Source organism: Pristiophorus japonicus, chromosome 3 (genome assembly GCF_044704955.1).
Source record: "Pristiophorus japonicus isolate sPriJap1 chromosome 3, sPriJap1.hap1, whole genome shotgun sequence".
NCBI lineage: Eukaryota > Metazoa > Chordata > Chondrichthyes > Pristiophoridae > Pristiophorus > Pristiophorus japonicus.
In genome coordinates, this window is record NC_091979.1 from 34135322 (window position 1) to 34162514 (window position 27193).

At 43.8% G+C, this 27193-nt stretch overlaps 1 protein-coding gene across 1 annotated transcript in view; it reads right to left on the bottom strand.

Moving 5' to 3' along the window:
* LOC139253730 (contactin-associated protein-like 5) overlaps positions 1-27193 on the bottom strand; it is a 1639232-nt gene that overhangs the window by 215340 nt on the left and 1396699 nt on the right. The window lies entirely within an intron of this gene.

A 27193-nucleotide genomic window follows, 5' to 3' on the forward strand; every position in this document is an offset into this window, starting at 1 on the left:
CCAGCCTTCCTACATTCCACAGATACATAAAATGGCACCCTGTCATGAGGCCTTCATGAATCTGACTCAAATTCTTTGAATTTATGAATCATCCTGAGAAACTGCTGTCTGCATACCTATTATGAGAGCAGAAGGACATTCTGTACAGTGCTACAAACACTGTGATTAGGCAGTTCCCTTCCCGGAGCAAGGGAAGTGAGATTCAAGAAGCTTCAATGGCTCAGTTTTTGAAAAAATAAACTCTGTCTCTAATGGATGTTAGGAAAAGTACTCATTCAGAGAGGAATCAATTGATTACAACTTAATGTCAGCTGTGGCTCAGTGGGTAGCACTCTCGCCTGAGTCAGAAGGTTGTGGGTTCAAGTCCCACTCCAAGGACTTGAGCACAAAAAAAATCGAGCCTGATGCTCCCAGTGCAGTGCTGAGGGAGTGCTGCACTGTCACAGGTGCCTCCTTTTGGATGTAAAGGCCCTGTCTGCTCTCTCAAGTGGATGTAAAATATCCCATGGCATGATTTTGAAGAAGAGCAGGAGAGTTAGAAACATAGAACATAGAAACATAGAAAATAGGTGCAGGTGCAGGCCATTCGGCCGTTCGAGCCTGCACCACCATTAATGAGTTCATGGCTAAATGGGCAACTTCAGTACCCCATTTCTGCTTTCTCGCAATACCCCTTGATCCCTCTAGTAGTAAGGACTACATCTAACTCATTTTTGAATATATTTAGTGAATTGGCCTCAACAACTTTCTCTGGTAGAGAGGTTCACCACTCTCTGGGTGAAGAAGTTTCTCTTCATCTCGGTCCTAAATGGCTTACCCCTTATCCTTAGATTGTGACCCCTGGTTCTGGACTTCCACAACATTGGGAACATTCTTCCTGCATCTAACCTGTCTAAAACCATTAGAATTCTAAATGTTTCCATGAGTTCCACTCTCATTCTTCTGAACTCCAGTGAATACAAGCCCAGTTCATCCAGTCTTTCTTGATATGTCAGTCCCGCCATCCCGGGAATCAGTCTGGTGAACCTTCGCTGCACTCCCTCAATAGCAAGAATGTCCTTCCTCAAGTTAGGAGACCAAATCTGTACATAATACTCCAGGCATGGCCTCACCAAGGCCCTGTACAATTGTAGTAACACTCCCTGCCCCTGTACTCAAATCCCCTTGCTATGAAGGCCAACGTGCCATTTGCTTTCTTAACTGCCTGCTGTACCTGCATGCCAACCTTCAATGACTGATGTACCATGACACCCAGGTCTCGCTGCACCTCTCCTTTTCCTAATCTGTCACCATTCAGATAATAGTCTGTCTCTCTGTTTTTACCACCAAAATGGTTAATCTCACATTTATCCACATTACACTTCATCTGCCATGCATTTGCCCGCTCACCTAAGCTATCCAAGTCATTCTGCAACCTCATAGCATCTTCCTCACAGCTCAGATTGCCACCAAACTTAGTGTCTTCCGCAAATTTGGAGATGCTACCTTTAATCCCTTCGTCAAAATCATTAATGTACAATGTAAACAGCTGGGGCCCCAGCACAGAACCTTGCGGTACCCCACTAGTCACTGCCTGCCATTCTGAAAAGTACCCATTTACTCCTACTCTTTGCTTCCTGTCTGCCAAACACTTCTCAATCCACATCAGCACACTACCCCCAATCCCATGTGCTTTAACTTTGCACATTAATCTCTTGTGTGGGACCTATTCGAAAGCCTTCTGAAAGTCCAAATACACCACATCAACTGGTTCTCCCTTGTCCACTCTACTGGAAACATCCTCAAAAAATTCCAGAAGATTTGTCAAGCATGATTTCCCTTTCACTATTCCATGCTGATTTGGACCTATCATATCACCTCTTTCCAAATGCACTGCTATGACATCCTTAATAATTGATCCCATCATTTTACTCACTACCGATGTCAGGCTGACCGGTCTATAATTCCCTGTTTTCTCTCTCCCTCCTTTTTTAAAAAGTAGGGTTACATTGGCTACCCTCCACTCGATAGGAACTGATCCAGAATCTATGGAATGTTGGAAAATGACTGTCAATGCATCTGCTATTTCCAAGGTCACCTCCTTAAGTACTCTGGGATGCAGACCATCAGGCCCTGGGGATTTATCGGCTTTCAATCCCATCAATTTCCCCAACAGAATTTCCCGACTAATAAGGATTTCCTTCAGTTCCTCCTTCTTACTAGACCCTCTGACCCCTTTTATATCCGGAAGGTTATTTGTGTCCTCCTTAGTGAATACCGAACCAAAGTACTTGTTCAATTGGTCTGCCATTTCTTTGTTCCCCGTTATGACTTCCCCTGATTCTGACTGCAGGGGGCCTATGTTTGTCTTGACTAACCTTTTTCTCTTTACATATCTATAGAAGCTTTTGCAGTCCGTCTTAATGTTCCCCGCAAGCTTCCTCTCGTACTTTATTTTCCCTGCCCTAATCAAACCCTTTGTCCTCCTCTGCTGAGTTCTAAATTTCTCTCAGTCCCCAGGTTCACTGCTATTTCTGGCCAATTTGTATGCCACTTCCTTGGCTTTAATACTATCCCTGATTTCCCTTGATAGCCACGGTTGAGCCACCTTCTATTTTTTACTTTTATGTCAGACAGGAATGTACAATTGTTGTAGTTCATCCATGCGGTCTCCAATGTCTGCCATTGCCCTTATACTGTCAACCCCTTAAGTATCATTCGTCAATCTAACCTAGCCAATTCACGCCTCATACCTTCAAAGTTATCCTTCTTTAAGTTCTGGACCATGGTCTCTGAATTAACTGTTTCATTCTCCATCCTAATGTAGAATTCCACCATATTATGGTCACTCTACCGCAAGGGGCCTCGCACAACGAGATTGCTAATTAATCCTCTCTCATTACACAACACCCAGTCTAAGATGGCCTCCCCCCTAGTTGGTTCCTCGACATATTGGTCTAGAAAACCATCCCTTATGCACTCCAGGAAATCCTCCTCCACCGTATTGCTTCCAGTTTGGTTAGCCCAATCTATGTGCATATTAAAGTCACCCATGATAACTGCTGCACTTTTATTGCATGCTCCCCTAATTTCCTGTTTGATGCCCTCCCCAACATCAGTACTACTGGTTGGAGGTCTGTACACAACTCCCACTAACATTTTTTGCCCTTTAGTGTTCTGCAGCTCTACCCATATAGATTCCTGGTGTCCTGGCCAATATTTTCCTCTCAATCAACATATCAAAGCAACAGATTATCTGGTCATTATCACATTGCTGTTTGTGAGAGCTTGCCATGCGCAAATTAGTTGCCACCTTTCCTATATTACAAAAGTGACCACACTTCAAAAAGTACGTTCGTGGCTGTAAAGCGCTTTGAGACCTCCAGTGGTCAGGAAAGGCACTACATAAATCCAAGTCTTTCTTTCTTAATACATGGTTGGATCTAATGGGTTGTAGTGTGTAGGATTGGTCAGTCATAGACATCTCGGCTTATTTTGCTCACCTAGACCTTCTTATTCAACAGTGTTGTTGCACCATCGGAATTTACTTCATCAAACAAAGTCCTATCGGCGGTTATTGCTAGCGTCCATTAAAGGACTGCTTGATTATACACTTTGTGCCGATGAATAGTGGTTTTGACTCAAAGTTAGTGCAAACTGTGCAGCGTAATTTAGATGTAAAAGTCGCCAAATTAATGAAAGGTGAAAACCCACCTCTTGGAGATCGTGGGGTATCAATTCAGCTTGGGTTGTCGCGTAAAAAATAACTTGTTTGCGAATCGCCAGCCCTTTTTACAATCCACCCAATTTTATTTTCAGTGAGGCCAATAAGTTAGAAAAACATATTCCCTGAATATTACGAATTAGGAAACATTTTTAGTTGCACATTTCCTCAGTTCCACATTACAGTATTTCTCTTCGGAAAGCTGCAGAAATTGATTTTCTGAAATGTATTAAAATGATGCGTGAAATTATTGTCTTTAATGACCGGGATATTGCAGGCCTGCCGATCACCTGGAGCATTTGAATATCCAGAAGTGAAGGCCCAGAAATTATTGCTACAACTAATAACGGGTGAATACTTAACACCTTCCACTGTTTCTTATTTTAGTGGTGAGATTAACCCATTTAAAGTAAAGTAATAGGCGCTGCATGCTGTGATGGGGCATTGTAGGCGTTTTATTCTGGACAGATAACCCAACGCAAGTCAATTGGTCTGACTTTTCTGTATCAATTTTGTGATTTTATGTCCCCTTCTGTATTTCCTGCCTCCACTGAAGGAAAATTGTCTGTCACCATGAGGGAATGTTGGGAATATTTGCTGGTCCCACTACTGAGTTGTTGCAATTGATGAGCAGTAAGTTTAGCACTCACTGGCATATTACAATTTTCTTGAAGATGGCCTAATAATGCCAAGGCAGTGAATTCTCAGCCCAGGTTAGGCCTGCCAGTGGTAGCTTGCTATCAATGGGACCACTCACGTGCTCACGTGCTTACATTCCAGCAAAACAACCATGAACAATTCCCTGCGCCCCGTACACAGGCCGATGCCAACAAATTTCTATCCCTCATATTCCCATCTGCTCCTACTCACGTATGCTCTTTGTATCACTGACCAGGCACACCAAGTTAGACGAGGAGTGAGTGAGAAGGAACAGATGGCGTGGCGGTGAAGGAACGCGAACCTGCTGCCCAGAAAGACCGACACCCTTCCTTCTTTAGGCACAGGAGCCCTGGGGTTTTGAACAAGACGATTCCAGATCTCGTCCCCTCTGGAATTTAGAAGAATTAGAGGGGATCTCATAGAAACATATAAAATTCTGATGGGACTGGACAGGTTAGATGCAGGAAGAATGTTCCCGATGTTGGGGAAATCCTGAACCGGGGTCACAGTCTAAGGATAAGGGGTAAGCCATTTAGGACCTAGATGAGGAGAAACTTCTTCACTCAGAGAATTGTGAACCTGTGGAATTCTCTACCACAGAAAGTTGTTGAGGCCAGTTCATTAGATATATTCCAAATGGAGTTAGATGTGGCCCTTACAGCTAAAGGGATCAAAGGGTATGGAGAGAAAGCAGGAATGGGGTATTGAAGCTGCATGATCAGCCATGATCATATTGAATGGTGGTGCAGGCTCGAAGGGCCGAATGGCCGACTCCTGCCCCTATTTTCTATGTTTCTATAACCACTGGATGTTTCAAAGCATTTACAGCCAATGAAGTACTTCTGTAGTGTAGTCACTGTTGTAATGTAGGAAACGTTGCAGCCAATGTGTGCAGAAGCAAGCTCCCACAAACAGCAATGTCAAATGACCAGGTAATCTGTTTTTGTTATGTTGATTGAGGGATAAATATTGGCCTGGACACTCAGGATATCTCTGCTGCTCTTGTTTGAAATAGTGCCACAGGATCTTTTATGTCCACTTGAAAGAGCAGACGGGGCCTCAGTTTAACATCGCCTATTCCAATCCACCATCAACATTAACATTGCCCCAAAGCAGAGGAACAGCAGAAGCAGTTCCACAAAAAAGTTAATGCCGAGGCACTTTGAGACCCAGCTAAGAGAGCACTATACAGCCAGTGCCTCACAGCCAATCTGGCGTGTCTTGATGAATCTGAGATGCTGAATGCCCACGGCGCTTGGTCTGCCCTCCAGGCCTCTATAACCAGTGCCTGTGAAGAGACACTTGATCACTCAACCAGAAAACATCAGGACTGGTTTGATGAAAATGATCAGGAGATCGAAGAACTAATAGATCGCAAGCGCAAAGCATTTCTGAGCCTCAAGAAACATCCTAATTTGGGAGCTGCAAAACAATATTACAGACAGCTCAAGGCTCAGGTCCAACCAAAAACCCGGGACCTAATGAACAGGTGGTGGACGGAGAAAGCACGGGAGATACAACAACTGGCCTACAGCCTGATATGCGAGGATTCTTCACTTCAGTCAAGGCCACCTACGGTCCAAACTCCCAAGGCCCCACCCCACTCCTGGCCAAGAACGGGGAAACACTCATCAAGGATACCAAGGTTATCAGGGCCCGATGGAAGGAGCACTTTAAAGATCTCCTCAATTGAGACTCTGCCTTTGACTCGAGTGCTCTCGACTCCATCCCGCATCATACGACCCGCCACCAACTCAGCGAAACTCCAACGTTGCATGAGATAGGCAAAGCCATAAAACAGCTCAAGAATAACAAGGCTATGGGTGCGGATGGAATCCCTGCTGAGGCACTAAAGTCGGTCATGTATCCGCTGTTGGATTTCAACCCCCACGGGGCACAACAGACATGATCTTTGCAACGCGACAGCTGCAGTAAAAATGCAGGGAGCAGCACCAGCCCTTATACATGGCCTTTTTCGATCTTACAAAGGCCTTTGACACTGTTAACCGCAAGGGTCTATGGAGCGTCCTCTTCCATTTCGGATGCCCCCAAAAGTTTATCAACATCCTTCGCCTGCTTCATAATGACATGCAGGCCGTGATCCTTACCAACGAATCCATTACAGAACCAATTCATGTCCGGATTGGGGTCAAATAGGGCTGCGTCATCGCTCCAACCCTCTGCTCAATCTTCCTCGCCGCCATGCTCCACCACACAGTCAACAAGCTCCGCACTGGAGTGGAACTAAACTACAGAACCAGTGGGAAGCTGTTTAACCAGCGCTTCCTCCAGGCCAGGTCCAAGATCACCCCAACCTCTGTCGTTGAACTGCAGTATGCGGACGACGTCTGCGTCTGCAGACATTCAGAGTCTGAACTCCAGGGTATAGTCAATGTATTCACTGAGGCATATGAAAGCATTGGCCTTATGCTTAAGACCCATAAGGCGAAGACCCTCCACCAGCCTGTCACCGCCGCACAGCACTGCCCTCCAATCATCAAGATTCACGGCGCAGCCCTCGACAACGTGGACCATTTCCCATATCTCGGGAGCCTCTTATCAACAAAGGCAGACATTGATGCAGAGATTCAACATCGCCTCCAGTGCGCCAGTGAAGCCTTCGGCCATCTGAGGAAAAGAGTGTTTGAAGACCAGGCCCTCAAATCTACCACCAAGCTCATGGTCTACAGAGCTGTAGTAATACCCACCCTCCTGTATGGATCTGAGGCATGGACGATGTATAGAAGGCACCTCATGTCGCTAGAGATATATCACCAATGATGTCTCCGCAAGATCCTGCAAATCCCCTGGGAGGACAGGCAGACCAACATCAGTGTTCTCGTCCAGGCTAACATCCCCAGTATTGAAGCACTGACCACACTCGATCAGCTTCGCTGGGCAGGCCACATAGTTCGCATGCCAGATACGAGACTCCCTAAGCAAATGCTTTATACGGAGCTCCTTCGTGGTAAACGAGCTAAAGAAGGACAGCAGAAACGTTATAAGGACACCCTCAAAGCCTCCCTGGTAAAGTGCGACATCACCACTGACACCTGGGAGACCCTGGCCAAAGTCCGCTCGAGGTGGAGAAAGTGCATCCGGGAGGGCGTTAAGCTCTTCAAGTCTCAACGCAATGAGCGTGAAGAGGCCAAGCGCAGGCAGCGGAAGGAACACATGCCATACCAGCCCGACAGATCCCTTCCCTCGACGAATGTCTGTCCCACCTGTAACAGGGTCTGTGGCTCTCGTATCGGACTGTTCAGCCATCAAAGAACTCACTTAGGGAGTGGAAGCAAGTCTTCCGCGATTCCGAGGGACTGCCTATGACTGACTGACTTAACATCTTATCCGAAAGACGGCACCTCCAACAGTGCAGCATTATCTCAGCACTGCACTGGAGTGTCAGCCTAGAATTTTGAGCTCGTTCCAGGAGTGGGACAAAACTTCACAACCTTCTGACTCAGAGGCGAGAGTGCTGCCCACTCAGCCACAGGTGACTGCAGTAAATGATTATCTTGTTGAGGACAGCTGTATTTAAATAAATGTGCACACATACAATGAATGTTCTGAATTATTTGCCTTTAAAATGAATATGATGTGAATATTTTGATATATAATTACTGGTCACAAGGTGAAACTGAGCCATCTTTTTCTGACACTCGCAGGGAGAAGTATTTCTGTCAGTAGCAAGCTGCTGAAGTGCCTCAGTGAATGGCTTTGATTTCAGAGCTGAACTAATAGGTTGCCCTCGCACAGTAACAGGTCAGAATACAGAGAGGTGATCTTATTGAAACGTATAGCATTCCGAGGGGCCATGACATGGGAGATGCAGAGAGGATGTTTCCTCGACTTGAACTAGTTCCCTTGGGACTTAACCAATGACGTTTCTTCTCCAGAAAAAGAAACATTTTAACGTGGCATTCATGCTAATATAACTCGAATCAAACAACTGATCCTATTCAGTCTCAAAGAGAGCTTCTTCCTTGTAAAAATTCACAATTTCAGATGGATTTAGTTTAACATAAACTGCCGGTCGTAATGCAGCATTATCAAGTCGGAGCTGATCAAAGATACAAGCATGGATTTATTGAAGGTTAGGTCCTGTCTGATTAAGCTAGTTTAATTTTTAAGGCAGCCATATGTTAAGATATGAAACAGAAAAGAAAAAGTAAATCCAGACGAAAACTAGTTTAAGTTAAAAACAAAAGAACCTAAGAAAAAAGAGCAGGGTAGGCTATTTGGCTCCTCGAGTCTGCTCAGCCATTCAATAAGATCATGGCTGATTTGATCTTGGCCTCAACTCCACTTCCCCGCCATCTCCCCAAAGTCCTTAACTCTCTTTTCTTTCAAAAATCTGTCGATCTCCACCTCAATTATATTCAGTGACCCAGCCTCCACAGCTTTCTGGGGTAGAGAATTCCACAGATTCATGACCCTCTGAGAGAAGAAATTCTTCCTCATTTCCGTTTGAAATGGGCAAGCTCTTATTCTGAGACTGTGCCTCATAGTTCTGCATTCTCACATCGAAAAAACATCCTCTCTGCATCTACTATGTCATGACCCCTCAGAATGCTATACGTTTCAATAAGATCACCTCTCAGTCTTCTAAACTCCAATGAGTATGGGCCCAACCTGCTCAACCTTTCTTCATGACAAGCACTTCATCACAGGAATCAACCTCGTGAACCTTCTCTCAACTGCCTCCAATGCAAGTTTATCCCTCCTTAAATAAGAACAACACTCCAGGTGTGGTCTCACCAACACCCTGTACAGTTGTAATACAACTTCCTTAAATTTATACTCCATTCCCTTTGCAATAAAGGCCATCATTCCATTTGCTTTCCTAATTACTTGCTGTACCTGCATACTAACTTTTTAAGTTTCATGTACAAGGACCCCCAGGTTCCTCTGCATTTTGTAATCTCACCCCATTTAAATAATATATTTTTTCTCTCTACCAAAGTGGATAACCTCACATTTTCCCAGATTATACTGCATCTGCCAAATTTTTGCCCACTCACTTAGCTTGTCTATAACCTTTTGCAGATTCTTTGCGTCCTGCTCACAATTTGCTTTCCCACCCATCTTTGTATCATCAGAAAATTTGACTACATTACACTTGGTCCCTTCCTCCAGGTCAGTAATATAGATTGTAAATAGTTGAGGCCTCAGCATCGATCCCTGCGGCACCCGACTAGTAACAGTTTCCAACCTGAAAATGAACCATTTATCCAGACTCCGTTTTCTGTTAGTTAGCCAATACTCTATCCATGCTATTATATTATCCCCAACCCCGTGAGCTCTTATCTTCAGCAGTAACCTTTTATATGGCAACTTATCGAATGCCTTCTGGAAATTCAAATACATGACATCTACTGGTTCCCCTTTATCTACCCTGCTCATTACATCCTCAAAGAACTCCAGCAAATTTGTCAAACATGATTTCCCTTTCATAAAACCATGCTGACTCTGCTTGACTGCATTATGATTTTGTAAATGTCCTGCTACTATTTCTTTAATAATGGACTCCAGCATTTTCCCAATGACAGATGTTAGGCTAACTGGTCTATAGTTTTCCTTCTGTCTCCCTGCTTTCTTAAATTAAGCTATGATAGTAGCACGAGGGAGCATTGGAACAAACTGGTGTAAAAATTAAAATTCTGGCTTGCTGTTGATATCTTGGCACCCAGCTGCTGGGACCATTGGCCATTGAGTGCTGCATTTACATCTGGACCAATGAGCCGACAGCAACCGACCGTGCCGGGTCAGATCATTTAAATATTTTTCTGCTGCCCTGCTGTATTACTCATGACATGCTGGGAGTGCTGGAAGCTGGGACGACAGAATAGCTGGAGAACTATCTGCTCTTCCTAAGATCATTTATGCCCATTTGAGTGGCAGAATCATAGAATCCTAGAAATTTACAGCACGGAGGGAGGCCATTTCTGCCCATCGTGTCCGCGCCGGCCGACCAAGAGCTATCCAGTCTAATCCCACTTTCCAGCTCTTGGTCCGTTGCCATGCAGGTTATGGCACTTCAAGTGCACATCCAAGTACTTTTTAAATGTGGTGAGGGTTTCTGCCTCTACCACCTTTTCAGGCAGTGAGTTCCAGACTCCCACCACCCTCTGGGTGAAAACATTTCCCCTCAAATCCCCTCTAAATCTCCGACCAATTAATTTAAATCTATGCCCCCTGTCTGCTAAGGGAAATAAGTTCTTCCTATCTACCATATCCAGGTCCCTCATAATTTTATACACCTCAATAAGGTCTCCCCTCAGCCTCCTCTGTTCCACCGAAAACAACCCCAGCCTATCCAATCTTTCCTCATAGCTAAAATTCGCCAGTTCAGGCAACATCCTCGTAAATCTCCTCTTTACCCTCTCTAAACACACCTTTCCTGTAATGTGATGACCATAACCTCACGCAGAACTCTAGCTGTGGCCTAAATAGTGTTTTATACAGGCCCTAATTGTAATGTCATCCACAAAAAGAAATGCCACCTCTGACAATGCATTACTCTCTTAGGACTTCATGTAAGCAGGAGCTCACATAATACCTAAATTCCACTCAGAGGCAAGACTGCTAGCAACTGAGGCAAGCTGGCATTTATCTCTCTTCAGAGATGAAGTTCCACTTTGAGTTAAAGTTAGCATAAGTGCTAAATGTGCATTAGGTGCAATAATTCTCGGTATTAGCCTTAAAGAAGCAGTCACAATTTTTTTGCCCTACAATTGCAATCAGGAATAAACTGGCTTAATATAAGTTGATGTGCAAACCTGCCTTCAACAGTTACTTTTTCTTCACTATGTGCTTGTTAACCAAAATGAATTGTGAATGTGCATGTAGGTTCATGCCAGTCTTGAAAAGCATGTGGCGTTAATGGCACTGACATCAAGTATCACGCTGAGGCAGTGTAGTCAGTAAGGGTCCAGCATCAATACAGTCGGAAAAGACCACTTCAATTCTTTCAATCCAGAGAGCAGTATGAGAGCATCATACTGATAAGGGATAAAGTATAAAAGCAGAGAAGTCCTGCTATAATTGTACAGGGTATGGGTGAGGCCACACCTGGAGTACTCCATATATTTTTGGTCTCTGTATTTAAGGAAGGATATACTTGCATTGGATGCTGTTCAGAGAAGGTTCACCAGGTTGATTCCAGAGATGAGGGGGTCGACTTATGAAGATAGGTTGAGTAGGTTGGGCCTATACTCATTGGAGTTCAGAAGAATGAGAGGTGATCTTATTGAAACATATAAGATTCTGAGGGGGCTTGACAGGGTAGATAGATGCAGAGAGGATGTGTCTTATTGAAACTTATCAGATAATGAGGGGGCTCGACAAGGTGGATGCAGAGAGGATATTTCCACTTATAGTCTTAGAATAAGGGGCCACCCATTTAAAACTGAGATGAGGAGAAATTTCTTCTCTCAGAGGGTTGCAAATCTGTGGAATTCTCTACCTCAGAGAGCTGTGGAGGCTGGGTCATTGAATATATTTAAGGCGGAGATAGACAGATTTTTGAACAATAAGGGAATAAAGGGTTAAGGGGAGCAGGCAGGGAAGTGGAGCTGAGTCCATGATCAGATCAGCCATGATCTTACTGAATGGCGGAGCTGGGTTTAAGAGCCAAATGGCCTATTCCTGCTCCTATTTCTTATGTTCTTATGTTCTTATGATCAAGTCTTATTTTGTTGGAGATGGAGCAGCTTAGAAGGACTAGGTAGATCTGAGAACCAGCTACTGTCTAAGGAAGCGTGTCCACTGCAAGAGACAGAGTTGCCTAATGCTCACCGCCTGAAGAGGTTCTTCTCATCAAGGAAGCCACTAATGAATTCTGCTGTCTCTTGGAACCAGGCCTCTAGCCAAGGAACAACATGAGCAGTGAGCTGCCAATAATTACACTAATGGTCCTGAAATTCTTGTCGGAGGCTATTTTCGGCCAAACGCCTCCAACTGGAGAAGTTTTATGAAAGTACCTGATGTTCCGGGAGGAGCGTGGGATTCCGATGGGAGGACTTCTCTTCCCGCGCTTAGAAGCGCCCTCCCATCCTCCAGGTTCCCTCGCAGAAGGTGCAGTCATGTGTGACTGCTCAACCAATCAGATACAGTATTCTCAGTAATAGCAATGGAACTCTGTATCTACGAGTTCTCATAGCTATTAATGAGGAAAAAAACAAACACACTAAACACCATAATAAAAAATAAAAAGCGCACCTCACATAATTAAAATTAATTGAAATTGAAGTTAATAAATTTCTTAGAAAAAAAATATATTTTTCCGATTTTTCTAAAGTTTTGTAATTAGGGTTTAATATAAACTTACCTTAGTGTCAGGGTTTTAACATAAAATAATATTTTTAAATTTTATTTTTATATGTTTTTATTATGTTTGAAAACTCTTACGTGGTAAAAGTAGGCTATGCGCCTGCTTTTACCAGGCGCAAGGGTTTTAAAGACATTCGCTGGGCAAGAGATGAGCAAGTAGTGTAATCTTGCTCATGCGAATGTCTTTGCTGCCGAGATGTGTATGATTTGTCAAGCTAAAACTTGACTGATCGGAAAAGCTGGTTTTTGGTGCATGTGCATCGTGCACTGAAAACTGGCTTTTGCGATGCCTTCCCTGATCTGTACACACTCCGTACAGACCCGGGGAGGCCGGAAATTCAGGGCCATTATTAATGGTGCTCGGCATTTTTACCAGGCAGACAAGAATTAGCCAGTTTGTATTTCATTATTGCAGCATTAAGAAAGAAAGGACTTGCATTAATACAGCACCTTTCATTGTACAGCGAATGAAGTACTTTTTGGAGTGTAGTCACTGTTGTAATGTAGGAAGCGCAGCAGCCATTTTGCACACAGCAAGCTCGTACAAACAGAAATGTGATAATGACCAGATAATCCGTTTTTTTAGTGATAAAGTTTGGCCAGGACACCGGGACACCAACTGCCCTGCTCTTCTTCGAAATAGTGCCCTGGAATCTTTTATGTTCACTTGAGAGAGCAGACGCAGCCTCAGTTTAACCTTTCATCCGAAAGATAATAATAGCCAGTTTCAGTGGTGTTTTGACCTGTTGGTTATTATCACCAGGAGAAGAGGCCAAAAGACATTTTGTGAAAGATGTTGCCATTTCCAGGATAGAAGTTGTCATCAACTACCCTGCTGGAATGTTCCATGACATTCAGCAGAAAAGAATTCCAATCTGCTGAACATCCAAATTGTATCCCTACCAAAGCGTGCACAACAAAGCATATTCAAGATGCAGGTAGACATTTAGTTTGCTGAAACAATGATCCTAATGTTTGGATCATACAACAGGGTCATACAATAGTTATGATAGGTCATAATAGGTTATAACTATCAGGAAAAACTGAACAGGCTGGGGCCATTTTCTCTAGATGAAGGAGTGTAATACCAGGGAGCATAATCTTAGAATAAGGGGCCGCCCATTTAAAACTGAGATGAGGAGGAATTTCTTCGCTCAGAGGGTTGTAAATCTGTGGAATTCGCTGCCTCAGTGAGCTGTGGAAGCTGGGTCATTGAATACATTTAAGACAGAGATAGACAGTTTCTTAACCGATAAGGGAATAAGGGGTTATGGGGAGCGATCAGGGAAGTGGACCTGAGTCCATGATCGGATCAGCCATGATCTTATTAAATGGCGGGAGGGGCCTGATGGTCTACTCTTGCTCCTATTTCTTATGTTCTTATAGGGTAAATGTAGAGAAGATGTTTCCACTTGTGGAGCCGTTCAAAACTAGGGATCATAAATACAAGATAAATCATTAAAAAATCCACCAAGGAATTCAGGAGAAACTTCTTTACCGAGAGAGTGGTTAGAATGTGGAACTTGCTACTACATGGAGTAGTTTTCTTAAAAGTGTGTTCATGGGCGTCACTGGCAAGGCCAGCTTTTACTGCCCATCCCTAATTACCCTTGAGAAGCTGGTGGTGAGCCGACTTTTTGAACCGCTGCAGTCCATGAGGTGAAGGTGCTCCCACAGTGCTGTTAGGGAGAGAATTCCAGGATTTTGACCCGGTAACAATGAAGGAACAGCGATATAATTCCAAGTCAGATGGTGTGTGACTTGTAGCATGTTCCCATGTGCCTGCCGCCCTTGTCCTTCTAGGTGGTCAAGGTCGCGTGTTTGGGAGGTGCTGTCGACGAAGCCTTAACGAGTTGCTGCAGTGCATCTTGTAGATGGAATACATTGCAGCCACATATGATGCGTTTAAGGGGATGCTAGATAAGTACATTAGGGAGAAAGGAATAGAAGGATATGCTGATAGGTTGAGATGAAATAAGTTGGGAGAAGGCTTGTGTGGATCATAAACACCAGCATAGGCAGTTGGGCAGAATAGGCTGTAATTTCTATGCAATTCTATGTACCAATATGTCCCAAAGGGAGTTGGCAGAGCGACAATGTTGTGCACTCGCCCATGTGTCCTTCCTGGTGGCCACTGTTCTGTGGAAGCATATCCTGATGCATTGCAACAGGAAAATAATCTGAAGGATCTGGGAAAATATTGACCAGTTATTCTAACATCAGTAACTGGCAAAATTCTTGAATCGATTATTGATAACAAGTTGATGGAACATCTAGCCGGATATACAAGGTAAATGGTGGCAGGGCAATTTAGTAGATTTTTTCGATTAAAATAACCAAGGAAATATTCAGGGGTTGGCAATGGGAATTTAGAACTTTGTAGAGGTTTTGATGAGGTGTCTCATAGAATAGTAACAATATTTTGTTAAGGCAAATCACATCATGTTTGGACGATAGGAATTAGAAGGTCTGTGTAAGTGGGAAATATTCTGGGTGAAAGGGAATGACAAGTTGTGTCCTGCAGGGCTTGGTGTCAGGATAGGTATGCATCAACATTTCCAAAAGGATAAAAGATTCTCTCGGAATGAGTGATCACAATATGGTTGAATTTGTAATACAGATTGAGGATGAGGAAGTTGTGTCAGAAATGAGCGTACTATGCTTAAACAAAGGGGACTACAGTGGGATGAGGGCAGAGTTGGCTAAAGTAGACTGGAAACAAGGACTAAACGGTGGCACAATTGAGGAACAGTGGAGGACTTTTAAGGAGTTCTTTCATCGTGCGCAACAAAAATATATTCCAGTGAAAAAGAAGGGCGGTAAGAGAAGGGATAACCAGCCGTGGATAACCAAGGAAATAAAGGAAAGTATCAAATCAAAGACCAATGCATATAAGGTGGCCAAGGTTAGTGGGAAACTAGAGGATTGGGAAAATTTTAAGCAACAGCAAAGAATGACTAAAAAAGCAATAAAGAAAGGGAAGATAGATTACGAAGGAAAACTTGCGCAAAACATAAAAACAGATAGTAAAAGCTTTTACAGATATATAAAACGGAAAAGAGTGACTAAAGTAAATGTTGGTCCCTTAGAAGATGAGAAGGGGGATTTAATAATGGGAAATGTGGAAATGGCTAAGACCTTAAACAATTATTTTGCTTCTGTCTTCACAGTGGAAGACACAAAAACCATGCCAAAAATTGCAGGCCACAGGAATGTGGGAAGGGAGGACCTTGAGACAATCACTATCACTAGGGGGGTAGTGCTGGACAGGCTCATGGGACTGAAGGTAGACAAGTCCCCTGGTCCTGATGAAATGCATCCCAGGGTATTAAAAGAGATGGCGGAAGTTATAGCAGATGCATTCGTTATAATCGACCAAAATTCTCTGGACTCTGGGGAGGTACCAGCGGATTGGAAAGCAGCTAATGTAACGCCTCTGTTTAAAAAAGGGGGCAGGCAAAAAGCAGGTAACTATAGGCCAGTTAGTTTAACATCTGTAGTGGGGAAAATGCTTGAAACTATCATTAAGGAAGAAATAACGGGACATCTAGATAGGAATAGTGCAATCAAGCAGACACAGCATGGATTCATGAAAGGGAAATCATGTTTAACTAACTTACTGGAATTCTTTGAGGATATAACGAGCATGGTGGATAGAGGTGTACCGATGGATGTGGTGTATTTAGATTTTCAAAAGCCATTAGATAAGGTGCCACACAAAAGGTTACTGCAGAAGATAAAGGTACGCAGAGTCAGAGGAAATGTATTAGCATGGATAGAGAATTGGCTGGCGAACAGAAAGCAGAGAGTCGGGATAAATGGGTCCTTTTCCGGTTGGAAATCAGTAGTTAGTGGTGTGCCACAGGGATCAGTGCTGGGACCACAACTGTTTACAATATACATAGATGACCGAGAAGAGGGGACAGAGTGTAGTGCAACAAAATTTGCAGATGACACAAAGATTAGTGGGAAAGCGGGTTGTGTAGATGACTCAGAGAGGCTGCAAGGAGATTTAGATAGGTTAAGCAAATGGGCTAAGGTTTGGCAGATGGAATACAATGTCGGAAAGTGTGAGGTCATCCACCTTGGGAAAAAAAACAGTAAAAGGGAATATTATTTGAATGGGGAGAAATTACAACATGCTGTGGTGCAGAGGGACCTGGGGGTCCTTGTGCATGAAACTCTTTTAGAGTCTACCTGCAAAACATAAAACATTAAACCGTGCCACCCGACCTGTGTGACACACCAGACATTTACAAGGCCCTTTCTTTTCCTTTTTTTTTTTGTGTTTTTGTTTTTTTTTGGGGCACTAAAATCACAATTTTCCAGTGCCCCCTATAAAAGGGAAGGGGACACTAAAAGCACCGGCAATTAAAACAAATTAAACTTTAAAACGTAAAATCAAATTAAAATTTGGTTGCCGGGCGTGATGATGCACTCCAGTCCCTCCGGTGCCCACCTCTCGCGGAAGGCCGCGAGCGTACCGGTGGACACCGCGTGCTCCATCTCCAAGGACACCCTGGACCGGATGTAAGAGCGGAAGAGAGGCAGGCAGTCAGGTTGAACGACCCCCTCGACCGCCCGCTGCCTGGACCGGCTGATGGCACCCTTGGCCGTGCCCAGGAGCAGTCCTACGAGGAGGCCTTCGGACCTACCCGCTCCCCTCCGCACAGGGTGCCCAAAGATCAGGAGAGTGGGACTGAAGTGCAGCCAGAATTTCAGGAGCAGCCCCTTCAAATAATGGAACAGGGGCTGCAACCTCATGCACTCAATAAAAACATGGAATTGCAGGCGGCCTGGGAGTCCGTGAACCGGCTTAAAAATTTGTTGCAAGGCACTGCTCCGTGCACCACCCTCCAGGCCAAGTCCCCGACGAATAGTGGGAGGACCCCTGCGTAGAGTGCCCTCCATCGGGGACCCCCGCCTCCTCCGGACGGCAAGATGGTACGCCATGGCGTGTCCGGATGGCAGGCGAGGATGGCAAAGTTGAGAGTGTGCAGGAGCAGCCCGTACAAGAAACCCCTCCGCGCGGAACTGAAAGGCATCCTTGTGCATGAATCCCAAAAGGTTAGTTTGCAGGTGCAGCAGGTAATCAGGAAGGCAAATGGAATGTTGGCCTTCATTGTGAGAGGGATGGAGTACAAAAGCAGGGAGGTCTTGCTGCAACTGTATAAGGTATTGGTAAGGCCACACCTGGAGTACTGCGTGCAGTTTTGGTCACCTTACTTAAGGAAGGATATACTAGCTTTGGAAGGGGTACAGAGACGATTCACTAGGCTGACTCCAGAAATGAGGGGGTTACCTTTGATGATAGATTGAGTAGACTGGGTCTTTACTCCTTGGAGTTCAGAAGGATGAGGGGTGATCTTATAGAAACATTTAAAATCATGAAAGGGATTGACAAGATAGAGGCAGAGAGGTTGTTTCCATTGGTAGGGGAGACTAGAACGAGGGGGCACAGCCTCAAAATACGGAGGAGCCAATTTAAAACCAAGTTGAGAAAGAATTTCTTCTCCCAGAGGGTTGTGAATCTGTGGAATTCTCTGCCCAAGGAAGTAGTTGAGGCTGGCTCATTGAATGTATTCAAGTCAAAGATAGATAGATTTTTAACCAATAAGGGAATTAAGGGTTACGGGGAGAGGGCGGGTAAGTGGAGCTGAGTCCACGACCAGATCAGCCATGATCTTATTGAATGGCGGAGCAGGCTCGAGGGGCTAGATGGCCTACTCCTGTTCCTAATTCTTATGTTCTTATGTTCTTATGTTCTTATCTCTAGAAAGGTGTCAGTGGCTTTATCTCAGCAGTTGTGGTTGACACCAAAATAGCAGGCTCAGTTAATGTGGTGTAAAATGCAAGGGGATATGGTCTGTTTACAGAAATGGGTGGAAAATTTGCAGATGCCGTTTACTGTGAATAAGTGTAAAGTCATGCACTTCTGGGTAAAAATAAGCAGATGAAGTATAGGATTAGTAGACGACAAAGGCTTTTCAGGAAAGGGGTCTGGGAGTCAAAGTAGACAAATACCTCAAATCATCAAGCCAATGCTGTGAAGCACTTTGGAAGATTCTGAGGTTGTGAAAGACACTATTTAAATGCAAATTCTTTCATTCCACACTGTCAAGAAAGCAAATGCAATGATAGGTTTCTTAAAATGACGAACAGAGGGCATATCAAAGAGACATATCCTGCCACTGTCTAGTTTGTTGAAACATTCAAGTCCTTTCCTTTCTTCTTAAACTAACTCACAGGTCTCCCAGTGAGTAAAGAGTTTACATGTCATTAAGAATTCATTCTCCACGTCTTTTTTTTTTGTTCAGCTTTTTCCACAGTGGGAAATATAACCCGAGAAGAGTAATTAACTGAATGAGTACTCTACACCCAGCTGGAATCCAGCAACCTTTACTACAGCTACCCTGAGTAGCGTTGAATAAAAGTTGATCACTGTTGAACGCTGCATGAGTTGGTTGTACAGATGGAACATCCAAGGGCTTGAAAGGTGACACAGTAGCTGAAATTATTCTGGCAACCTGACAGGCTCACTCAGCTTGACGAGCGGTGTTCAAACCTTCAGCTGGTATTTTTCCACCTCGGTGATAACACAGTTGAAGTATTCGGCTGAACCTTGGCAGAAATCCTGAATATCACATTAATTGAAATTAAGAAGGCTTTCTCGGTCAGGTGGCAACTATCTGAAGTATAAACTTCAAATGGTACCTGTTGTGTTCATATTCTCCCGTTGTCCATTCTCTTCCCACCTACATCCGCGACTCCTCCGACGCCCTCCGTCACTTTAACGGTTTTCAGTTTCCCGGCCCCAACCATCGCCTTTTCACCATGGACGTCCAATCTCTCTACACTTCCATCCCTCACCAGGATGTCCTGAGGGCACTCCACTTCTTCCTCAAGCAGAGGCCCAACCAGTCCCCATTTCCACCACCCTCTTCCATCTGGCTGAACTTGTTCTCACATTGAACAACTTATCCTTTAACTCCACTCACTTCCTCCATTAGAAATCTGTTCTTTCCGAACATTCTCCAGTTCTGATGAAGGGTCGACCCGAAACGTTAACACTGCTTCCTCTCCACAGACGCTCCCTGACCTGCTGAGATTTCCACCATTTTCTGTTTTTATTCCAGATTCCAGCATTCGTAGTATTTTGGTTTTGTATTCGTGTTCATAATCTATTTGTTTGTTACTGCTCACTGGACAGTTATTAGGACCTTGCGGGAGCTATTCACAGTTACAGTAAACATTCTGGTTCATGCTGGTTTTGCGACACCATTTTGGGTGTTGCTATAAAGGACACAATTAAGTTACATTACTCCTGTTTCAGTTAGTCTTTTTATTTACGTACACAACATAATTTGTCGATGAGGATGAATCAAATTAACCTCTCTCCCCACCCACCACACACCTTTCCTCTCCACACCCAGGGATCCTCCAATTCCATGGCCAAGATGAATAAAAAGTTTTTCTATGTACATCACTGCGAGGTGGGTTAGACAGTGACAACATAATACAAGCTCGCCGCCGTGCAATATTTATCCACTGCCTCTGCACCGAAGGCCAACTCATCTTTGGCCAAATCGAAGACACAGAGTCCTATGACAAATGGTGAGCGCCCTAGGAAATATTTTGGGCCAAAGACAAATATCATAATGGAGAGATACAAATTTCGTCAAAGGGGGCAAGAGAACGGTGAACCAATCAAACAGTACATCATTTAATTAACGGAACTGGCCGCTTCGTGTAACTTTGGAGCACTCACAGAGAAAGTGATCAGGGATCAAATTATTGAGAAAACAAATGATCCCCCGCATTCGGAAATGCTTGCTAATGGAGGATGACAAATTAACATCGGACAAAGCAACTAATTTGGCCATCCAAATTGAATCAGCGCTTTCCGATTCAAAAACGATCATATCCCCTGCTCTCCCTGTGCAGCAGACTGCAGTTGCAGCCCATGTGCAATGCGTTTGTCCAAAGTGGAAATCACAGCAGAGACCCAGGGCTAGTAATGGATCGTGGGCCTAACTTCCACTGCTTTAACTGTGGGGACAAATCAAATTCAGCAAAGAATCCTAACTGCCCTGCACATGGGAAGAAATGCTTTATATGTGGTAAAATGAACCATCTTGCTAGTGTCTGTCGCTCATTACAGCATATTCGACATGTGGACAACCCCGATAGTGATAAACCCAGTATGGTTTACACCGTTAGTGACATTCCGCACATCTGTTCAGGCAAATTCAAGGACGGTGATGTAAACATTGATGGCACGTCCATCTGCCTCCTCATTGACCTTGGAGCCAAAGTCTCCATTTTGAGCGAGGCTGTGTACAAAACCCATTTCACACACTGTCAACTGCAGTCTGCAACTTCCATTCTACAAGCGTACTCCGACTCCAAAATTTAGGTATTTGGGGTCATATCTGTTCCGATATACTACAAGGACATAACATTGGAGAACGTTTCCTTTCATGTCGCGAAGGGATGAGCCACATGGGTGTTGAACTTTTTGACAAGTGTGATATCTCTAGAGAGCACACAGCACACACATCATTTAAGATGGCAGGAGTTTCCAGAAGTCTCCTGAAGTCAGGTGACCTGGTTCTTTATTATAAACAGCACTGGCTGCAGTAACGCAGGAGTCCAAAGTATGGAACTACAGACATTACACTTCTCCCTCCTTAATGAAGAAGTAATTATAACAAACAATCATCATACATAACTTGCGTGGTTATACATAACAAAGGATATGGACAAATCAAGCTTAACCACTTGTTTTCTGTTTCGAAGAAGATATCTTCGCTTGCAAACAGAACCTTCCAAACATGGTGTCGAATTTAAACTCATTCGAGGCTGATCCTGAGGAAAGTTTTCCTCCAAGGGATGCTCTTGATTTCCATTTGAACTCTCTCTAACTTCAGACTGTTTGTCTGCCTGACTCGACTCAGACTTAAATTCTGACTTTCTCTTGGATTTGTTTCCAGTACATTGGATGTAGGATATGCTACTGGTGTATCAAAACTATCTGATGAGTCAGAAACAATTGAACCATTCCCACCTTCAACTACTTCTACATCTGTAGGTAAAATATGATCGACGTGAACAAACCTAACCTGTCCATGATCAAACATCTTGACCAAATATGTGCGAGGACCACATATCTTCACTATTCTTCCTAGTAAGCACTGTAACCATTTATGATGATGGTTCTTCACTCTCATCTTCTGATTTAATTTCACACCTCTCTTTTATTCGATCTGTATCATGATTCTCTTTCTGTCTTAATTGTGTCTCTTCTATGGACTGTGCCAAGTTTGGTTTTAACAACGAGAATCTGATTCGTGGCTGTCATTTGAGAAACAACTCTGCTGGTTTTCTACCAGTAGTTGTATGAGGAGTATTACGATATGTAATTAGAAAATTATCCAATTTGTGGTCCAATGATGACTGTCGTTTCTTTGGATTTGGATCCAACATCTGTTTGATGAGGGCATATTTTACAATTTGTACAGTGCGCTCTGCTGCACCATTCGAAGCAGGGTGGTACGGTGGAACCTTGGTATGTTTCACACCATTTTTGCTTGTGAACTGTGAAAATTCTTCTGAATGAAATTGTGGTCCATTATCAGAAGCAATTTCTTCTGGGAAGCCAAATGAAGAAAATAATCTTCGTAAAATGTCTAATGTTTTACTTGTTATTTTCCACATTGATAGCCATTTGAAGTGTTTCCAATCACAATGAACAATTGTTGTCCTTCTAGCTCAGCAAAATCGATATATAGCCTTTGCCACAGCCTGGGAGGCCATTTCCATGGCAGTAATGATACTGATGGTGGTTGCTTGCTTAACGATTGACATGTCGTACACTGACTAACGATGTACTCTATATATTTATCAAGACCTGGCCACCATAAGTAACTGCATGCAAAACTCTTGGTCAAGCACATTCCCAGGTGCTGGTCATGGAGGTCTCCTAATAATTTGGATCTGAATTTATTTAGTATAACCACTCTTGCACCCCGCATGAGACAATTCCTATGAATGAAGAATGGATGAATATCTTTGTCTGTTACCTGGTTTGGCCATCCATTTGCAATATAATCATGCATCTTTGAAATAACTGGGTCACATTTGGTTGCTTTACCAATCTCTTCAGCTCTGACGAGCAGTTCATCATTGTATGAAAAATAAAACACTTCTTCCCTATCAGTTGTAACTTATGATGGGGAAGGCAATCTAGACATTGCATCAGCATTACTGTGATCAGCTGATCGTCTGTATTCAATATCATCTGTTTATGCTGACAGAATCAAAGCCCATCTCTGCATTTGGGCTGCAGCTAATGTTGGAACTGGGGACTTTGGATGGAGGATTGCTGTCAAGGGCTTATGGTCCATAACAATGGTAAACTTATGACCATACAAATATTTGTGGAAATTTTGACCCCAAAAATTAATGCCAAAGCTTCCCTTTCGATTTGCGCATAATTACGCTCACTTACACTGAGAGTGCGTGAAGCAAAAGCAATTGGTCTCTCCTCTCTCCTCCCCACTACGTAATACACGAGTGATCCCTGCCCCAACTCCATATGGAGAGGCATCACATGCTAGTTTGCTCTCCTTAGATAGGTCATAGTGAACTAGCATGGTGCTCTCTACCAATTTGCTTTTACACTCCTTGAATGCTGTATCGCATTCTTCTGACCACTTCCAATAGACCTGTTTTTTCAATAGTTCATTCAGTGGATGTAATACTGTAGCCAAATTTGGTAGAAACTTCCTATAATAGTTCAAAAGACCCAAAAATTATCGAAGTTCAGTGATATTCTTGGGAGCTTTCCCTTGGTTGGATGTAAATCATCTTTGTCTACTCTGTACCCTAAGTACTCCACTGAGTTTTGAAATAACTCACACTTGCAAGCAGACACTCGTACTCTGTGCTTCTCTAGTCGTTTGAGAACTTCATTCAATATGTTATTATGAATTTGCCTATTTGGTGCTGAAATTAGTATGTCATCTAAATAACATACTACCTCTTCAATACCTTACAAAATCTGGCTCATCACCCCTTGGAATGGGGCAGGGGCGGAAGACACGCCAAATGATAGCCTATTAAATTGATATAGGCCTGGATGAGTATTTATAGTCAAGCATGACTTGGGCTCCTCATCTAGTTCAAGCTTATAAGTAGGCATTTGTAAGATCTAACTTTGAGAAGATCTGACCACCTGTCAGTGTTGTGAACAAATCTTCTATATTTGGCAGTGTATTGGGGACATTACCCTCTAGAACCTGCTTTACGGTTACTTTATAATCACCACACAATTGGACTTAGGTACAACAACAATGGTGGAGCCCAATTACATCGATCTATCTTAGAACTAATGTTCTCAGTCTCTAGTCTTTTGAGTTCTTGCTCAACTTTCTCCTTGAGTGCATATGGTGCTGAACGTGGTTTGCAGTAAACCGATCTAGCGTCTTTCTGTACCCTGACACTCGTCTTGAAGCCTTGGATCGGACTGCCTGTCTCGCAGAACACCTTCGGATAATTCTTGATGACATCATCCTTTGACGCAAATCTCGTTTTAACATGAAAATCTCACTCCAATCCAGCTACAGTAATCTCAACCAATTTCTTCCTAGTAAGGCAGGCTTGGCTCCTGCCACTTCTAATAGAGGCAAGCTCTGAACTTGATCCTTATATTTCACCGGTACAGTGATACGACCTACCACAGGAATATTCTCTCCCTAGTAGCCTTGCAGCTCTATCTTGGATTTCTCCAATGGGAAATAACGCAATTTGTCGAGGTATAGTGACTCCGGTACTACACTCACGGATGCACCAATGTCGACTTCCATGGGTACCTTGAATCCTGCAAAATCTATGTGGATTATGATACTTTTCGAATCACTGTCCGTTAATCTCATGCTCCTGATGACGTTTAGCTCTAACATTTCCTCGTCCTGTTGTTTTTCTTCCATGCTATGTAGTCTCTGGGGATTTCTACTCATAGCTTTGAAAGCTGGTTTATCCTTCAGTCGGCATGCCTTTGCAAGATACCCAGTTTTCCTGCAGAAGAAACACTCTGCCTTCACATGTGGACAACTTTGAGCAATGTGTTGTCCCAGGCACCAATAGCAGAAATTCAATGCTCTGTTCCCATTGCCAGTTTCTGAGACTTTGGGGCCCCACCGCCTTTTACTTTGAACCTGGAGGCGATTCACCTTGGTTGTCTGATGACTGCAAATAGTATGAAATTCTCGGGAATATTGGTCGGCCATGCTCATCGACACAGGAGTTCACAGTGTGGAACTCCAGACATTACAACAAGCTTGGGTTCAAAGTTTATGACCCAACCAGCAAACCGGTATCCCTCAATCTTCACAGGGTTTGGAGTGACAACAAAATTCTGCCATCGTCCCCGCATTGACCCTTCTGTCAAACTTGTTAAGCAGTGATTTCGCGTCTCCCATTCACGGTTTGTGACCAAGTATCCGCAGAATTAACGTGACTCGAATCTCAGGGAATCATTAAGAGCACCGACTCCCCACCCTGGATCTCAAACTTAGTTATTGCTTGGCATACAAATGGGGAGATCCACCTTTGCATCGACCTGAAAGAGGTCAACAAAGCCATCATCCTCGACAAGTACCCTCTACTATCATCAATGAACTGTCTTCAGAATTCCACGGCTCAATACTTTTTACGAAACTTGAAATGCGCCACAGTTACCTGCAAATACCCCTAGCGAGGACCGCAAACCGCTCACGGCATTCACGATGCATGATGGTCTGTATCAGTATCGATGCATGCCCTACGGACTATCCTCTGCACCAAGTGCATTTCAGAGGATTGTCACTACTATGCTAACAGACCTACAGGGAGCCCTCAACCAGCTTGATGATATTGTCGTCCATGGATGGACAACGGAAGAACATGACCAGTGACTTCACGCAGTTATTGCTCGAATTGCTAGACATAACATTACACTTAATGCCGATAAGTATATATTCGCTGTCGGAGAAATAAACTTTCTGGGCTACAGAATCATAGCACAAGGTAACATTGACGTGATCCAGCGAATGTAGGAAGCTGTCAAAGTCAAAGAACTTTCATTACTCCTCGTCACTTGCAACATCTATCTGAAGTTTGTCCCGTACTATGCGCACATTGCCGAACCACTTCGCAAGATGCCGTGCAAGGACGTCTCTTGGGAATGGAGAGATTCCCAGGCTCAGGCATTCACCACAATTAAGGAGAAAATCACATCCTCTCCTATCCTCATGCACTTTGATCCGAATGCCACGACGTATGTTACCACGGATGCATCAGGTACCACCATGGGTGCTGTGCTCTCGCAATGGATTGACGATCTGAAACACCCAATAGCCTTCACCTCTCACATGCTCTCATCTGCAGAACGTAAACACTCTACAGGGGAACACGAAGCACTTGCTTGCATCTACGCATGTGAACACTAGCACATCTAACTCTATGGCAGGAAATTTACCCTCTGTACAGATCACCAAGCGCTAACTACACTACTCGCTACAACTGGATCTGGGCACAGACCACTTAGAATCAGCCGATGGTCGGATCACCTTCATCAGTATAACTATGATGTGCAGTACATCGCTGACAGTCGCAATCATGTAGCTGACATGCTCAGCCGCTTGGCAGCTGCTTCGGACTCTGGTGCTGACACATATGTCAGGTCGATCTTCACTCAGTCCATCAGAAAACCTTGTCTCCTGCGGCAAACTCAAAACCAAATCACAGAATGATGCAATGCTCCAGCACGTGAGCCACTTCCCCCAGACTGAGTGACCTAAGCAAATTCCAGAAGAGCTGAAAGCATTCCACAGACTTCGTGATAAATTTTCCTTTTGGAACGATGGCTGCCTAGCTCGTGGTGATAGAGCAGTAATTCCCAGTCACTTCAACAGCACATTCTCTCATTGGCACACGATGGACACCCTGGCATTGTCGGCATAGACTGTGTTTTCAGAAGGGGTAAATATGTTGTGTTCATACTCAATTTGTTTGTTGCAGCTCACGAGACAGGCATTAAAACCCTGCGGGAGCTATTCACAGTTGCTGTAAACATTCTGGTTCATGCTGGTTTTGGAACACCATTTCGGGTGCTGCTATAAAGGACACAGTTAGTTAAATTACTCCTGTTTTAGTTAGTCTTTAATTTACATACACAACAGTACTCCTAGCTGCGCAGGTTGGGCCCTTGTGAATATTTGGAATGTGGTATTAAACTTTTTTTGTCTTAAAGCTCTCTGTAAGAGTTGCTGCGAAGCAACCAATAACTAATGTGGCACCACAGGGATCAGTGCTGGGATCCCAACTATTTACAATCTATATTAATGACTTGGAAGAAGGGACCGAGTGTAACGTAGCCAAGTTTGCTGATGATACAAAGATGGGAGGAAAAGCAATTTGTGAGGAGGACACAAAAAATCTGAAAAAGGCTAAGTGAGT